The sequence below is a fragment of the Canis aureus genome, chromosome 9 (assembly GCF_053574225.1).
Source record: "Canis aureus isolate CA01 chromosome 9, VMU_Caureus_v.1.0, whole genome shotgun sequence".
NCBI lineage: Eukaryota > Metazoa > Chordata > Mammalia > Carnivora > Canidae > Canis > Canis aureus.
Window position 1 is genome coordinate 67,475,926 of NC_135619.1, and position 16,001 is coordinate 67,491,926.

The 16,001-nt window shown below is 51.4% G+C and overlaps 1 protein-coding gene across 8 annotated transcripts in view; it reads right to left on the bottom strand.

The window, feature by feature from the left end:
* The window catches only part of CLMN (calmin), a 106,189-nt gene that overhangs the window by 39,629 nt on the left and 50,559 nt on the right, over positions 1-16,001 (bottom strand). Inside the window, exon 1 of one of the 8 annotated variants that reach the window (XM_077910471.1) lies at positions 14,521-14,672. The exons of the other annotated variants lie outside the window; for them this stretch is intronic. The gene's annotated coding sequence lies outside the window, so the exon portion shown is untranslated. Of the gene's footprint in view, positions 1-14,520; positions 14,673-16,001 lie in introns of those variants that run through there. 8 annotated transcript variants of the gene reach the window in all.

The following is a 16,001-nucleotide window of genomic DNA, read 5'->3' on the forward strand; positions in this document are numbered from 1 at the left end:
TTTTTTTACACAAGTGTTTTCGTGAAAGTATTCTGTTTTCTGAATACCGAGCAACTCCTAAAGCAGTGTTTTCTGAACCACATTCTGTAGATTATTAGTTCTCACGGGCCTCTCAAAAGAGGAGCCCAAGAAGTCTGGGAAATAGCAGTATAATAAAGACTCTGATAAGTCCTGCAATAAAAAAAATTTTTTTTTTCCTTTAACTTGGTGTGAACCAAGCTCATTTGAAGGCAGACCCCTCTTCTGGGTAAAACTGATCACAATTTCCTTGTAGGAGCCTGCTCTGGAGACACAGATGTTCGTTAATGGGGACGCCTCCACTGGGTCTTCACAGCCAATGAATTGGGCAGCCTCACATCCTGTGACAGAGACTACCATGGGTTTGCCAAACTCTGTTTCCTTTTCCTCGTGGGCGCTCAGCCAAACTACACTTCTCAGCAGTCCCCCTCCCCTTGCAGGTGGTGGGGGCCTCACGACTGAGTTCCAGCCAACAGCACGTCGGTAGGTCCAAGGTACGCCACTTTCGGACAAGACCCATACAATTATACGGGGGCGATCCCAAGGACACAGAGGATGCCACAGCCACAAGGGGGAAGGAGTCTGGACTCCCGAGCCTCCCATGGACAAGGGTCACCCGGCAGCGCCCCTGGATGAGGACTATCACTCTTGGGCCCCTGATTGAGTCAGAAACACGTCGTCGCAGGCATTGTGGGGTTGTGGCTGAGAGCTGCCCACCCTAGCTAACACCTGTCGTGAGCAAGACGCGGGCTCCCCGGGAGGAAGGGAGGAGGCCAACATTACCATGTCTCCCCCGGCATAGTGAGAATCACCCGACACCTGCCATTTACTGTCCCAGCTACCCACCCCCCAGGGGAGCGACATCGTTTCCTGCGTGGATCGGGACACCGTGTCTCAGACAGGGGATGGGACTTGCCCCAGCCTTGGCGGTAGAGCCAGGAGAAGACTCTGGTGTGGTCACCGCAAGCCCACATTCTCCCTGAGGCTGGCGCCGGGCTGCTCAAAGCCCCTTCAAAACTAACATTTTACCGAAGATCCTTCATGAAGAACCTGCTTCGGGATCCCTGGGTGGCTCAGCGGTTTAGCACCTGCCTTTGGCCCAGGGCGTGACCCTGGGGTCCTGGGATCAAGTCCCGCATCGGGCTCCCTGGATGGAGCCTGCTTCTCCCTCTGCCTGTGTCTCTGCCTCTCTCTCTCTCTCATGAATAAATAAATAAAATCTTAAAAAAAAAAAAAAAAGAACCTGTTTCGTGCCCATGTTAGCTCAACTGCGGAATAACGGCTGACCTGGTGTTTTATCCCCAAACAGATCTTAACAGGCCTACTAAGAATTAGCTCGACTGCTTGGGTTCAGCTATATACATATATACATATATACATATATACATATTTTTTTTTTAAAGGAGATTGATTAAAAACATTCCACTTCATACAAATGACCCTGATTTGCATTTTGGAGCACATCTGTCTTTAATAAACCCCACACCTGCCCTCACATACCGATATTTTCAGCCAACGAGAATCTCGGTTGAGTATTAGGGTCACCCATTGTCCCGGCTCGCCCAGGACTGACGGGACCCCAGGACTCGGGAGGTGTTAGTGCTAGAACTGGGAAGGTCCCCGGCAGGCCGGGATGAGCTGGTCGGTCTGGCCGGTAGACACGGTGGGAGCAGGTTCCCCGGGGGACAGTGGAAGGCACGGGGACACCCCCCGCGGGAGACACAGACAGCGAGAGGCAAGGTGGTTAATATTTGCTTTAAATGCCAGGACTAAAGCAAACTGTGAAACCTCCATTTACAGCTTTCGCCTGCCAACAAAAAGTGACACCAGCGTGACTTTGAATTCCTACTCGGAGCAGGAGAGGCAGGGCTGGAACCTGCGGTGGGGGGAAGGCCAGAGGTGTGGGATCCTCCCCCAGATGGAAGCATTACCAATGCTTCGCGTTAACTGGCAGGAGAGAGGACAGGCTGCCTGCGCTGGGGGCCAGGGACTGAGCCGTGCCAACGCGACACAGGCACTTCCCACAGCACCGGGTCCTTTTAGACACACATTTGCTTGAAAGCAGACGAAAGTCATCTACTGATGTGAGCCACCCCAATGGACACACTTGCGCACATCCGTGTGCGCGTGCAGGCATGGCCCTCCCCGTGACGAGGTCCACCTCCAACCCTCTTTGGGCACCTGCAGTCCCCAGGGTCACCGTGGGGATTTCATCAGGACGAGGTCTCCCGTGTGGCACGGACACGCAGTTCAGACCTACGGGCTGCACTCTGACACTGAGGTCAAGGCTGCATCACTGTCACTGGGTACAAATCCTACAGAATGGCAAATTCCAGTTCTATAATCTTAAAAAAAAAAAAAAGAAAGAAAAAAAGAAAGAAACCCACTGAGATGAGACACGTGATTCTCAACCTTGGCCGCACACGACAGTCACTTGGGGAAACTCTAAAATAAAGGGATGCCTGGGCTCCACTCCAGGCTAATTGAATCCAAATCCCTGGGGGTGGGGCCCAGGCATCTGCATTTTTAAAGCTCCCCAGGTGATTCTGACACTGAGCCTGGGCTGAGAGCCACTGCTCTAGGCCAGGAGTTGGCAATTTTTCCTGTCAAGGGCCAGACAGTAAATGTTTCAGACTTCGCAGGCCATATGGTCTCCAGCGACTAGTCAACTCTGCGGTCCTGGTGGGAAAGCCGCCAGGGCGGCACATAAACGGGCACGGCCGTGTTCCAATAAAACTTTATTTATATGAACAGGCAGCGGGCTGCAGCGTGCCAAGCCCTGCGCTGGACTCCGCAGGCCCCACCGCCGGACGTAAGCAGCCATCCCAGGTCTCACTGGGGAACCGACCTCACAGCCCAACTTTTAAAATTCACTTTGGGGCTTCAAAAGCAGGGGTTTGTTTGCATTCTATTTACTGTCATAGGAAAACAAAACAGCAGGGGCAGGGTGGCTCGGGTGGGTGGAGTGGCAGGCACGTGGGAAATGAAAGTCGAAAAGCTGGGGCGCCTGGGTGGCTCAGTCCGCTGAGCCATCCAACTCTTGGGTTTCAGCTCAGGTCATGATCTTGGGGGAGGTCGTGGGATCGAGCCCCTGTGTGGGGTTCCATGCTCGGGGGCGGGGGGGAGCCTGCTTCGGATTCCCTTCTCCCTCTGCCCCTCCTCTCTCTCTGTTTCTCAAATAAGTAAAATCTTGGAAAAAAAGAAGAAGAAGAAGAAGAAGAAGAAGAAGAAGAAGAAGAAGAAGCAGCAGCAGAAAGGCTGAGTGTTTGGTGCCTGCAGATCAGAAAATGCCTTCTCTCGGGCAGCCCGGGTGGCTCAGCGGTTTAGCGCCGCCTTCAGCCCAGGGCACGATCCTGGAGACCCAGGATCGAGTCCCACGTCGGGCTCCCTGCATGGAGCCTGCTTCTCTCTCTACGTCTCTTTCTCTCTGTGTCTCTCATGAAAAAATAAGTAAAAAATTAAAAAAAAAAAAAAAGAAAATGCCTTCTCTCCTCCCATCACCAAAAACAGTAAAAAAATAACATCTGGGCAACCAGACTTTGACGTGATTCTTCCCTTTGCTTTCCTTCCTCAGCAACCGGCCTTTCTCAAGACAAGTTGATCATACTCCTCTTCCCTCACCTCACCCCTACTAAATGTCCCCTTTGTCTGAGGAACCCAAAAGAGCAAGAGGAAAAACCACCCCAGACCATCATCATTGATTTTTTTTCTTTTTTTCTATAAAGTTTAAATGGAAACAAGCTAAAAATAAATCAAATAGGCTACCTCCTCCTTGTAGGCAAAAATTCTGAGTAGATTAAATTTTGTTCAAGGGCAGTAATCTCCATTTTCTTCTGCTTCACGAGGAATCCAGAATCACTCTGCTCATCAGCCATTCAGGAATCTGGTACTCAGGCTGGAGATTCTTTTTTTTTTTTTTAAGATTTTTTTTTTAAGATTTTATTTATTTATTCATGAGAGACACACACAGAGAGAGAGAGAGGCAGAGACACAGGCAGAGGGAGAAGACTCCACACAGGGAGTCCGATGTGGGACCCAATCCCAGGTCTCCAGGATCACGCCCTGGGCCAAAGGCAGGTGCTAAACCACTGCGCCACCCAGGGATCCCCTCTTTTAAGATTTTATTTATTTATTCATGAGAGTCACAGACAGAGGCAGAAACACAGGCAGAGGGGAAAGTTGGCTCCCTGTGCAGAGCCCGATGCGGAACTCGATCCTGGGACTCCGGGATCACGACCTGAGCCAAAGGCGGATGCTCAACCACTGAGCCACCCAGGTGCCCCTCTAGCTGGAGATTCTTAAATAGGATTATTGAAGGAAGCTTCCCAGCCAGCATCAGCATGAAGGCAGTCATCCGGAGTCCACCTGAATGCTTCTCAGGATGAGAGGCTCAGCACTTCTGCAAAATCAGTCTTCCATGATCTTACCGCTGTTTTTTGGGGGAGAAAGGGCAAAGCCAGTAGGGGTACAACAGTTAGGAAAGTGACAGGAAATAATCAGGCTTCAGTGTGACAACAGGAAGGCAGGCCATCAGTGTCCCAAAGACACAGCACGCTACCTGGAGAGGCCAAATGTTTCCAGTCTTTCAGATCTCAGCATTTAGAAAGAAACTAAAAGCACACAGGTATGCTATAGCAGCTGATTCTCATAGAAAGCCGGGTAAATGGTTTTCAGGCTGCTGGAAAACCTGGTGAACTGGAAGGTTCTGTTACTGCTCTTAAAAACCATTATAAGTCCTCCATCCGGATAGGCTCTGACATCCCTCCTGGTCACAGATTTCTTCGGGGTGGAATCTGTATTTGAAAATGAATCTGCGTGTTTATGCGGGAGGTGAAAACACAGGAGTCCACCAAGAGAAGGGACAGATCCTATCCCTAGCAGATTCCTGAACAGCTTCTTACATGAAGGGCAGGGGCCGCTGCAAATCCTCAGGTTTTCCTCGTTGGGGACAACCAAAATCTCATAGCCAGCGGAATTTCCTTTGTTGCTCTGCTGTCAGGAAGTTCTTTATTAAACCCCAATGCCAAGTTTCGCAGAGGAACGGAACCACGGCCCAGGTAATCTGGATACTAACTTCCACCCAATTTTTACAAAGATATCATGTGATACAGACCCTTTTGTTGATTTTCTTTTTTTAGCTGTTTCATGAATCAGGTGAGCCACCTTAAATGTTTTTGTTCAACGAGGCAGGGTATATACTCAGGGAATGAATGAACAGGTGAATGGGGATCTCCGTTGGTAGAAAGGGTCTTGTACGTCACTGTTGCCGCTGCTGTGCACTGCACCACCCCCAAGTGCCTTGCACATGAGTACAGATGCTCGTTGAATGAGTGGGAAACCCCCCTACCATCTGCTCCTTGCACCTGGCCCCCACTACGCCCATTCTGATGCAGCCTGGATCACTCACCTTCCAACTGCCACCTGCACCACTAACCTGTCTGTCTAACCTCCCCAAGTGTGGCTCTAGGAAAAAAAAAATCTAGGATATCTCCCTTTGTGTGTACCTGCCCTCTGAGACTCCCGCAGTCCCTGCTCACAGGTTTGCTGGGGCTGCTCCTGTGAGCCACAACCTCAGGTAGATCCAACAGGACAGGAACCCAGAAAGCCCAGGCGAGGATTCCCAGGAACTGGCGTGGGGACCAGCTCCGCGGAGCGCTGGGTTCTATCGGAGGGAGTCTGACCTGGAGTCCGAGTCCACGGGGTTGTTCGGGGGCACTGAGCTGCCACAAGGGGATCTCTCCCAGGATGGCATTTTTCAGGCCCATGTTCAGGAACGAGGAGGGCAAGCCTGACCGCGTGACGCCCACCACCTGTGCACAGCGGCCGAGGGCCACGTCTGGCCTGTGTTACCATGTGGCACTTGGCTTAAACGAACGGTCTAAGCTCTAGTTAAGGAGCTAGGGGGGGCAGTACAGGCTCCATCTGGTTGGTCCCTGAATGGAGGGGGTGGCGTGGTGGCCACCTGCTGCGGGGGAGGCTCAGGGGCGGACGAGTATAATCAGGAGAAGGATGGAGCGGGGCAAAGTGTGCAAAGGACAGTTCTGTTCTGGCCTTTTCCAGAGGCCCTGCTGTACCCAGGCCTTTGGATTCAGTGGGACTGATGTATTTCTCTCAAAGTAAATACAAGTTTTTAGCTTCATCATGCTCTCGTGGGTTTCTGAGGGTTACAGTTAAGAGCATCCTCACTAATTTCTTCAACAAAGTACAAAGAAAGAGATGAAGGAAAACCTATGGATGAAGGAAGGTTTAAAGGCTTAGGAGACCCCAGGTGATTGCAATGGAGGGCCCTTGGCGGGATCCCAATCCAAACTTTTATTTTTATTTTTTTTAAGATTTATTTATTTATTCATGAGAGACAGAGAGGGAGAGGCAGAGACCCAGGCAGAGGGAGAAGCAGGCTCTTTGCAGGAGCCTGATGCGAGACGCGACCCCAGGGTCCCGGGATCACGACCCAAGCCAAAGGCAGCCGCCCAACCACTGAGCCACCCAGGCATCCCTCCAAACAAACTTTTAAAGACCACATCATTGTGTTCTGAAAGTTTAAAACCACAGCTAAACGAAATTCTCGGAAAACCGTAGAATGCCGAAACGAGAGCAGGAAGAAATAGAGAATTTAAATAAATCAACAGATGTTAAAAACCAACAACAAAGAGTCCTTAACGCGAACATCCCTGATTCCTATTTTAGAGACGCACTGACCAAGCCAGGGACAGGTCAGGTCACCCTGTCTGGTAAGATCCGGAGCTGGGGTTCACACCCAGGCCTGACTCCAATGCCAGTGACCTAACCATGACCTCGCCCCTGACCGACTCAGACTCCCCAGTAAACCAGGACGGAAATCATTAGTTAGATATTCTAAGTCGCTCCAATTTAGGTCACCGCCTCCTGCCACGCTGCCTGCCACCTTGGCGGGTCCCTCTGCAGATGGACGCATATTTCATAAATTTTACTGAGCTCTTCCGCCACCGAACCACAACTCGGGCGAGGGAAGAGCCCTAGGTTAATAAGTCTAAGAGCTGTCAAAGGACTTCCCTGTGGGGACAGGCCAGCAGGTGGAGAAACCTGCAGGAGAAGGCTACAGCAGCTTTCCCTAGAAGCTTGTCTGTGTATTTTATCTTCCTAACCATGTGCATATATTTGGGAGAAGTGTTAAGTTTTACTTAAAAAAAAAAATTGCTATGTACGCAACCCCGTGCACAGTGCAACGTTTCTGATCTTCTGTCTTTCGGACCATTGGGGGAAATATTTCCAAATGTAATATTCGACAAAAGGATTTTCTGTTCATAAAATAGATAACCTGTAACGGAAAAAGTTGGAAAAGTCAATAGGAAAAAATGCTTCCAAGACAGCTTCTTTCCTTTCATCTTTCCTTCTGCATGGGTTTGAATTTTGCTCGCTGGTTTTAACAGGCTTTTGACCATATTATGTGTGCAGGACAGTATTCTGTGTGGCGGGCACTGCCGGGTGCCGAGCCGGGATCCTTCCTCACTTTTCCTAAATGGTGGTTATTGCTGCCATTCTTTTTTTTTTTTTTAAGATTTATTTATTTATTTATGATAGACAGAGAGAGAGAGAGAGAGAGAGGCAGAGACACAGGAGGAGGGAGAAGCAGGCTCCATGCCGGGAGCGTGACGCAGGACTCGATCCTGGGACTCCAGGATCAGGCCCTGGGCCAAAGGCAGGCGCCAAACCGTTGAGCCACCCAGGGATCCCTTATTGTTGCCATTCTTATTATCTTGCTCCTCTTCTCCATCCCTGCACACTGGCTGGGCGGGGGGAGGTGGGCAGACAACCTGTCTTTTCACGTACAGGGACAAGGAACCAGACACATTCAAACCGGCGGGGAACCTGGCACAGGCCTTCACAATCCCGGATTCCGAGCCCTGGCTGCACCAACAGGATGAAACCTTGTAGCTCTCTCCTTGGAAGAAGGTGCGTATGGATGCTGGGCAGCTTTGGGTAGGCTGCAGCAGACAGTTCGATGCCTCCCCTATAACCGTTTTGCTCTTCTCAACTATTAGGACCCTTAATCTTGAGTGAGCAATCTGCCTAGTTTAAAAATGGTCATTTCCCAGCCTCCTGGGCTGTTAGGAGTAGTCCTGGGACAAAGCCTGGCCAATGAAGTTGGGGGTTTGGGGGTGGACGATAGGGTTGGGGCTTCCAGGAATGTTCTGCAGAGGCGTGCAGAGAACGCTGGGATGTGCCCCCTTTGCCTCCTTCCTAACCCTCTGTCTTCCTGTAATGGAGCCATGAGGCTAGAAACACAAGAGCCAGTGCTAAAGATGGTTGGACCATGGAAGGAAATAGATGGTTCCATGGTGGCCCTGCCGGGTCCCTAACCGGCCATAGGCTGCCTATCTCTGGGCTTCCTGTTGCAGGAGATAGATGAATCCTCTTGGATGAAGTCCTATAAGTTGGGTTTTTGTTACTTGCAGCTAAACACAATCCTAAGTGGTACCGTACATGTCCTCTTGTTTTTATGAACCCATCAGAACCCCGGCGGTGCTGCCTCAACCACATCCCCACTGTTGGCAGTCAGGCTAGCTGCAATGTTTCTGGCTGCTAAAAACACTTTAGTAATGAAAATCCTTTTGTTTATTATGCATAAACACCCACGGGTTCTTACATCTCTACAGCACTTTACAACCTGCAAACCTGTTTTGCACACACCCCGTCCCCAGCGCAGCCAGAGGAAAACGATTCGAGACAGAACAGCTCAGCAGCCACACAATAGGTAATGGGGCTCTCCATCCATGATGTCTTTGCTCTGTGTCTGTCCCCCCTACTCCTACATCTGAGTTATGCTCAAAAAGCCATCCAACTCCAGTGAATCGTGGCTGCTGAGTCTACACAAGAAATGAGAAACAATTACAAAAGGCGAAGAGCTAAGGGATGTGTTGTCCAGGTTCAAAACCCCGCAGCTGAGCCCTATGGGAGGGCACGATACCAAGTCAGGAAGCCTTCCTCTCACCGCAGGGTGCAAAGAATGAATGAATGCAAGAGTCTGAGGCATGGGGAAGGATGTGTCAAGACTGTATATCGCCCGGGAGCCTCTGAACAACATGGATGGGGGTAGTGGACTAGAGTCTCAGAGATGATGAGCCAAATGTTTTTGTGTTGGGGGATAAGTTGGTGGAGTGTGGGGGGGAATTGGGAAGGACGGGTATTAGGAAAGGGGGCAAAGACTGTGAGATCTTGAAAAGGCATTAGGCTTTTAACGACAATACAGGAAATCTGCTCGGGGGACCACCTGGAACCAAACATCACCCCCTCTAACCTCTGGGTTTCCTGCGCACACTTTTTATTTCCCATGTGGTAAGTGCACTCGGCATCTGCAAGAAGTGATCCCATGTGTGTGTGTTGGGGGGGGGAAGGGGTGTGGAAGAGCCAAAGGCAATGTCCGTCTTCCTGGTTCTTAGATAGTGGTGATAGGACCACCACCTGGCACCTTGCATGCTGTAAAAGCTTTGCGCCTCCGCACCCGATGGTCATTCTGCGAATGGGATCCAATCATCCTGGCTGCAAAAGGAGTCTCAGTCCTCACTGACTGACCCTATAAACTAAGAGGCTCATCTCCCAGTCAAGTGGTCTTTGCTATCTTCCGTAACACACTGGATCCCCACCTGTGCCATGCTGAACGTCTTCAAGTTTATAAATTGATCCTGTGCTCAGGATCGCACAGGAAGAAAGAGAAATGCTAAATGTAGGGAGCAGGATGCCTGGGTGGCTCAGTGGTAGAGCGTCTGCCTTTGGCTCAGGGCCTGATCCCGGGTCCCAGGATCGAGTCCTGCATCGGGCTCCTGCATGGGGCCTACTTCTCCCTCTGCCTGTGTCTCTGCCTCTCTGTGTGTCTCTCATGAATTAATAAATGAAATCTTTAAATGTAGGGAGCAAATTCACTCTGACCCCAGAATAGGAGAATGGCAGAGAAATCGCTGGGTCTTTGGTGGGAGCCCCTCCTCCCACATTCAATCTTCTCCTTCAGAAGGAGCAGCTGGAACCCTTCAGGACGTGTGGGTTTCTGAGCCACATTCCTTGACGTTTGCTGTTCTCAGAGCTGCAGGCCCCGGTTCTCCACCCGGGTCCGAGGGCCAGAGCCAGGCCTGGGGGCCCTTCACGCAGAGAAGCGTTTTCTGCCCTTGGCCCCTGCAGAAGGGAAGGATTAGCGAGGCAAAGCCCAACTTGATTGAAAAATAACTTCCCTACAGGCTGCTTTATGGCTTTGCACCTCTTCCAGCTCTCGCTGAGTCTGGCCCCGAGACCGGCGGACTCGGGGTGGTCTTTCCTCCTCCAAGGAGCCGGAAATTAGCAAAGGAACGCCAGGGGGTGCTGGACAGGCCATCTGAAGTAGGGCAGCAACTTATTAATGTTTTTTAAAAGTTTAAAAACGAGTAGCCAACTATAAGGGGGCAAGGCAGTCTGGCTCCACTGCTTACTAGCTCTGTGACGGGGCAAGGGGCCGCCCCTCGCCGTCCCCATCTATAATGTGCGTGTGTACGTGTGTGTGTGTGTGTGGGGGGGAGTTGTCTACACCACCATGTGGTTGGCATGGGGATGAAATGAGAGCTGGTGTTTATAAAGTGCTTACAACTGACACATGGTCGTGCCTGCACATGGGACGGCCCCAGGCCTGCGCCAGAATGAGCACGTTTATATCCACCAGACCAGCCAAAGCCATGAGTTCCAAGCAGGGTAGACTCTGGCCTTGACCAAAGAGAGGCCTGGCCTTCATGCTGGGCTTCTGGGAGGTGATCTTCATATGCAGTAGGAGTGTGCCTGGAGAGGGCAGGGCTGAGCACAGCGGATCTCAGTGCAGGGCTGGCCATGGTCCGGGAAGGCCAACCGTGTGATTGATTTATTTACTTATTATTTTTAAAAAGATTTTATTTATTTATTCACGAGAGACACGGAGAGAGAGGCAGAGACACAGGCAGAGGGAGAAGCAGGCTCTCCGTGGGGAGCCCGATACAGGACTCGATCCCAGGATCCCGGGATCACGATCTGAGCCCAAGGCAGATGCTCAACCACTGAGCCACACAGGTGCCCCCCAACCGTGTAATTTAGGGTGGTCACGCGGTATCAGCTGGGCTGGAGACTGAGTTCAACAATGAGAGTAATCAGTCAATCAATTTTGCCTCAATTGTGCATCAGCTTCTCTGATGGTGATGCTCTGTGTGTACCTCACACATCGGTGCCAGGAGAGTAACGTGAGTGTAAGAGCTCTCAGTGGGGATTGGGTCTTTCTAAGGAGTTATCAAACCAGAGGGTGAACGTGCAATTGGTGTCGGAAATGTGGCCTGTTCCCCTCAACCTCTGCAGTCTGGTGACCCCGGGCAATTTCTACAACAGGAACCCTCCTGAGCTTCATGCCCACTGTCGCCCCCAACCACCCAAACTGGAAAGGGTGAGGGGACAACGGGAGCTTGTGTGGGGCACTAAGTGAAGCGCTTTCCAGAGGCCAGCTCATGGGTGCCTCAGTCTACATGTCTGTCGTCATAGCCAGTTCTGGCTGGACTATTCTAAGCACTTCACCTAAATTAACACTTTTAATCTTAATCCTTCTACCCCTGGTGACCAGCACAGAGAGGTCAGGTAATTTGGCTACAGTCGCACTCCCTGGACGTGGGGATGCTGTGGTCTGAGCCCAGGTGGTCAGGCTCTGGCGCCCAGGGTGCTGAGCCCCCACCACCAACTCCTCTGTGGTCAGGGAAGGACTGCACGATGCTCCCTATGTCATTTTACACTCGTGCTGTATTGTAAGACCATGACTCTCGCCCAAGGAAATTGTAACCAGTCGCTTTGTGATCTACGAGATAATTGCAGTGCTTGCTGCTGAGAACGTGCTGTCTTTATGAACACGGTTTTGCTCCCTGAGAAGATGCTGGCTTGGAGGCATAGTCCACCTGCTGTGCCCAGGGGAGGGCGTTTGCTCTGTGCTGGCCGAGCACTCCCTGTGCCCCCAACACCTCTCTTCTCGCCCATCTCTCAATCATTCAAGACACTTAAATGGCCAGAGCACACCATGTAGCTCGGGGCTCAATGTCCCTTATTCAGTACAGATGAAAATGAACAATGCACTGGACACAACATGTGTCTTTGCTGGTCTGCGAGAAAAACTGCCAAATACAGAGTCCCGGTCCACAGCCTGCTGGATGGCAGGACAAGGACTCTGCTGGGGGACCGGGTCACCAGCCTCAGCAATGTCCCCCGGTGGGAAATGAAGCTGTAGCAGGGACTTGCAGGTCCTGGGAGACCCCACCAGGCAGGGAAGTGGGATAACAGTAATGATCATAATAACGAATGGTGGGTTCTGAGACAGGCTAAGCCCAGCTCCACGGCGGGGGGGGGGGGAGGGGGGGGGAGCGGCGCTCGGTGAGAGCCCTGAATGCCACCCAAGGGCTTCCTTTGGACCAAATATACAATGAGGCCGTTCTTCACATGGGCTCCTTAAATTAGAACGTGCGATCTTTCATTCTGGGGTGCAGTCTACACTGGTTAGAATTTGAGAAGTACACCAAAGGCAAAGGCAAGAGTAAAAGAGATGATTTATACTTTGTTCATCCAATTAAACAATTGTCCAGAACCCGCTGCCAGTTGCGTCTAGACAAGGAACCATTCGCTACTGTTTTTATTCATTTTCTGTCTTCGTTCTCTATAAGGAATGGATTTTAAGTCATTCTCTTGGATGTGAAGGACGCCAACCCTAAATGAAGGTGTCTATTCATCGACAAAGACCCAGCACCGGCCATTTAAAATATTTGGTTAATAGAATAACTATGTGCTTAAATGTTAAGACATACTTTAACCTGCACCCCATTAATTCAAATTAATCTCCTTTAATTCACTTGAATTACATAAGGGGTGGATAGGGAGAAGGGAACTCACATTTCCAGAGGCAAGCAGTCAGCTCAGAAGGCTCATGAGCACCATCTTGTTTAATTGTCAGGGTGGGGAGCTCCCTATTTTCGACGCTGCCTCCTTGCTCCCCTGACACTGCCAGTGGCTCTGAGGGGTATGGAGCTACCCTGTCCTATGGGACCTCAGATCCTAGGCCATGACCCTACCACACATCAGAACCCAGCCCCTCTCAGTCACAGATTGCCTTGGAGGACGCGGGACCCCAGCTGAGCCAATGAGCGTCTTCCCTGGGAGCTTAGGACTTGGGTCTACAGAGACCACCAGGGAGATCTCTCTCTCAGGACTGGAGCTGTGATTTGAACATAAGGGTTCATGGTGGTCATATTTCCCACTCAGTGGTGGAAGTTGATCCAGAGAATAAGGAGGGAATTTTTTTTTTAAGATTTAATTAATTTATTTATTAGAGAGAGAGCAAGTGAGCAGGGGGAGGGGCCAAGGGAGGGGGACAAGCAGATTCTGCACAGAGCCCGGCACAGGGCTCAGCCCCATGACTCCAAGATCATGATCTGAGTGGAAATAAAGAATCAGACACTTAACCAATGGAGTCACCCAGGCTTATTCCCAAGAATGCAGAGAGTGAAATCATGGTTGATGCCTGAGTCCTGGTTTCCTTTACTCCTGGGCCCCGGCTACATCCCTGCCTGGTCAGTGGTCTGACCAGTATCTCCTCCTTGAAATTCATAAGCAAATTTACTCCCGTTATCACTTAGGTGAGTTCCAGTTAGGTTTCTGTCACCTGTCACCAAGAGTCCCAATAGGCAGGCAGCATCTCACCAATGTCTTCATTGCTTGGGATGCATGCCCAAGGCCATGCTGCTAAAAAGTTTCCCAACTAGAATCTGACCCACAAATTTCTTCATATTTTCAACATAACCTTGGATACGTGCAACAGAAAGAACAGTCTCCGTGACTAACGTTACGGGTCATTCTGGTTGGAGAGTGGGGTGTCCTCAGAGTCAAGCACATAAAGGCATCTGCAGGGATGGGCGGGCTCAGCTCTCCATCCTTTCCCATCAAGTCCCCACAACCCCAACCACCCCTCAAAGCCCTCTCCAAGATGGCTGCTGTTGGGTGGTCTTTGGAGTCTGGCAAAAGTCGGTTCTTCTCCTAGCACCACCTCCCAGCTATATGGTCAAGGGTAAATGCTCTACGATGGGCTGAATTAAGTTCCCTCAAAAATTCATATGTTGAAGTCCTAACCGCCAGTACCTCAGAACTGACCCTACTGGAGATGGGGTCTTGACAGAGGTAGTCAGTCATGTTAAAATGAGGTCATGGTAGGGGGCAGTAATCCAATATGACTGGTATCCTTGAACACACACAGGGAAGACTCAGTGAAGACACAGGAGAACACAGCTGTCTACAATCCAAGGAGAGAGGCCTGGAACAGATTCAGACCTCATGACCTCAGAAGGAACCAACCCTGACGGCACGCTGACCCTGGATTCTGGCCTCCAGACCTGTGAGAAAATGAATGTCTATTGTTAAAGCACCGGTCTGTGGCACTTTGTTACAGCAGCTCTAGAGAACTATTAGACTCTTGGAGATTCATCCTTTCCATCTGTGGAATCATTAAAACAATACCTGTGGCCCCGCAGTGTCTGGGGGCGGGGGTGATGAGAATTAAAAAGTAGACATCACGGCAACAGCAGTATCACATGCCTTCAGGGGTGGCTACCTATGTTCTAATAATGCTCCCCCAAGAACTCCAGGAGGTTCTCTTTCCTTTGCCAGTTCTTCAAGGAATCCCATTGTTTCCTTGACAACCATGTTCTAAGGAGCTGACACATGTCCATCTTTCCTGAAAAGACTGCTCGAATCTGAAGGGCCTGCAGTAAAGCCAACTGGGTCTCTTTGCACCAGGGACAAAAACTTCCAGGTATTGGCTCATCCCAAGAGAAGAGGGAACGAGGGGTGCATGGTTCACTGGATACGCCCAAAGAGCCCAAGGTGGAGGGAAGGATGACCTCAAGCACCAGTGGGTGTCCATGTGGCTGACATTAACAGGTACTGGCCAGAACCCTTAGGCCGCCCCATAAACACAGTGAGCCTCGGAAAAGAAAGTCCTGATAGGAAATATCTCTGAGGAGAAGGGAGCATGTGGGGGCTGGTACTCACAGGGAATAGAATGCATCTCGTGTGTGTGTGTGTGTGTGTGTGTAGTATATGGAGGGTATGTGGGGTGTGTGGGGAGGTGTGTAGTACTTGTGGGGTGTAGGGGGTGTGTGTGGGCTGTGATGTGTGTGTTCAGGGGCTGTGGGGGGGGCCAGAGGCCGGAGGAGCCAGGAGGGCGAGCTGTAAAGGAGAGGGAGCCACACTCAGGGAGCACCTCCTGCAGGCAGCAGGGGGAGAGATGAGGAGGGTGTGTGTGTGTGTGTGTCTGGCTGGGAGCCGGAGAGCTCAAGTGCAGGCTGGACCCTGGCCATCCACCGGCTCCCCTGCCCAGGCCTGACCTCAGGCCCGGGGCAGGGAGGAAACGCTGCATGGAAAAGCCTGGCAGGTGCCAGAAACGAACTCCACAAGGACAGGGAAGGACACCCCGCCCCCACCTCGGCCCCGGCCCCCCTGGGGTTTCAAGAAACATTTCAGAGGAAGCGAGATGGCTGTGGTTCCCACGGAGCCGCTGGGAGCGGGCCAGAAAACCAAGATCTTGATCTGTTTGGGGATCCTGTTTGTAATGCCTCACTGGAGGGGCTGGGAAAGAGGTGTGCGTCTCGCCCCCCTCCTGGGTGAGAGCCCCCCCAGGTGAGAGCCCCCCAGGCTGCCTTATGCCTCTGAGCCCTCCCACCTGTCTGCACAGCACAGGTAACCCGGCTCGGTACCCACATGTGCTGTCAAGCTAATTAAGGACAAAGGAATCATGTCTGACTGCAAACCACTGAGGACCTAAACCCCTCAAAGGCTTCTTGTCACTCAGGGCCACCCCTGTGCAAATACATGGCCCCCGGCCCTGGCCCCGCTGCTTGTTCAGCTGCACCCATCCTTTTGGCTCCCCACTCCCACCCTGGACCGTGTCCCCTTCGCTGCTGCACATCCTTGCAGCTCCTAACACATCTGCTTGCCAT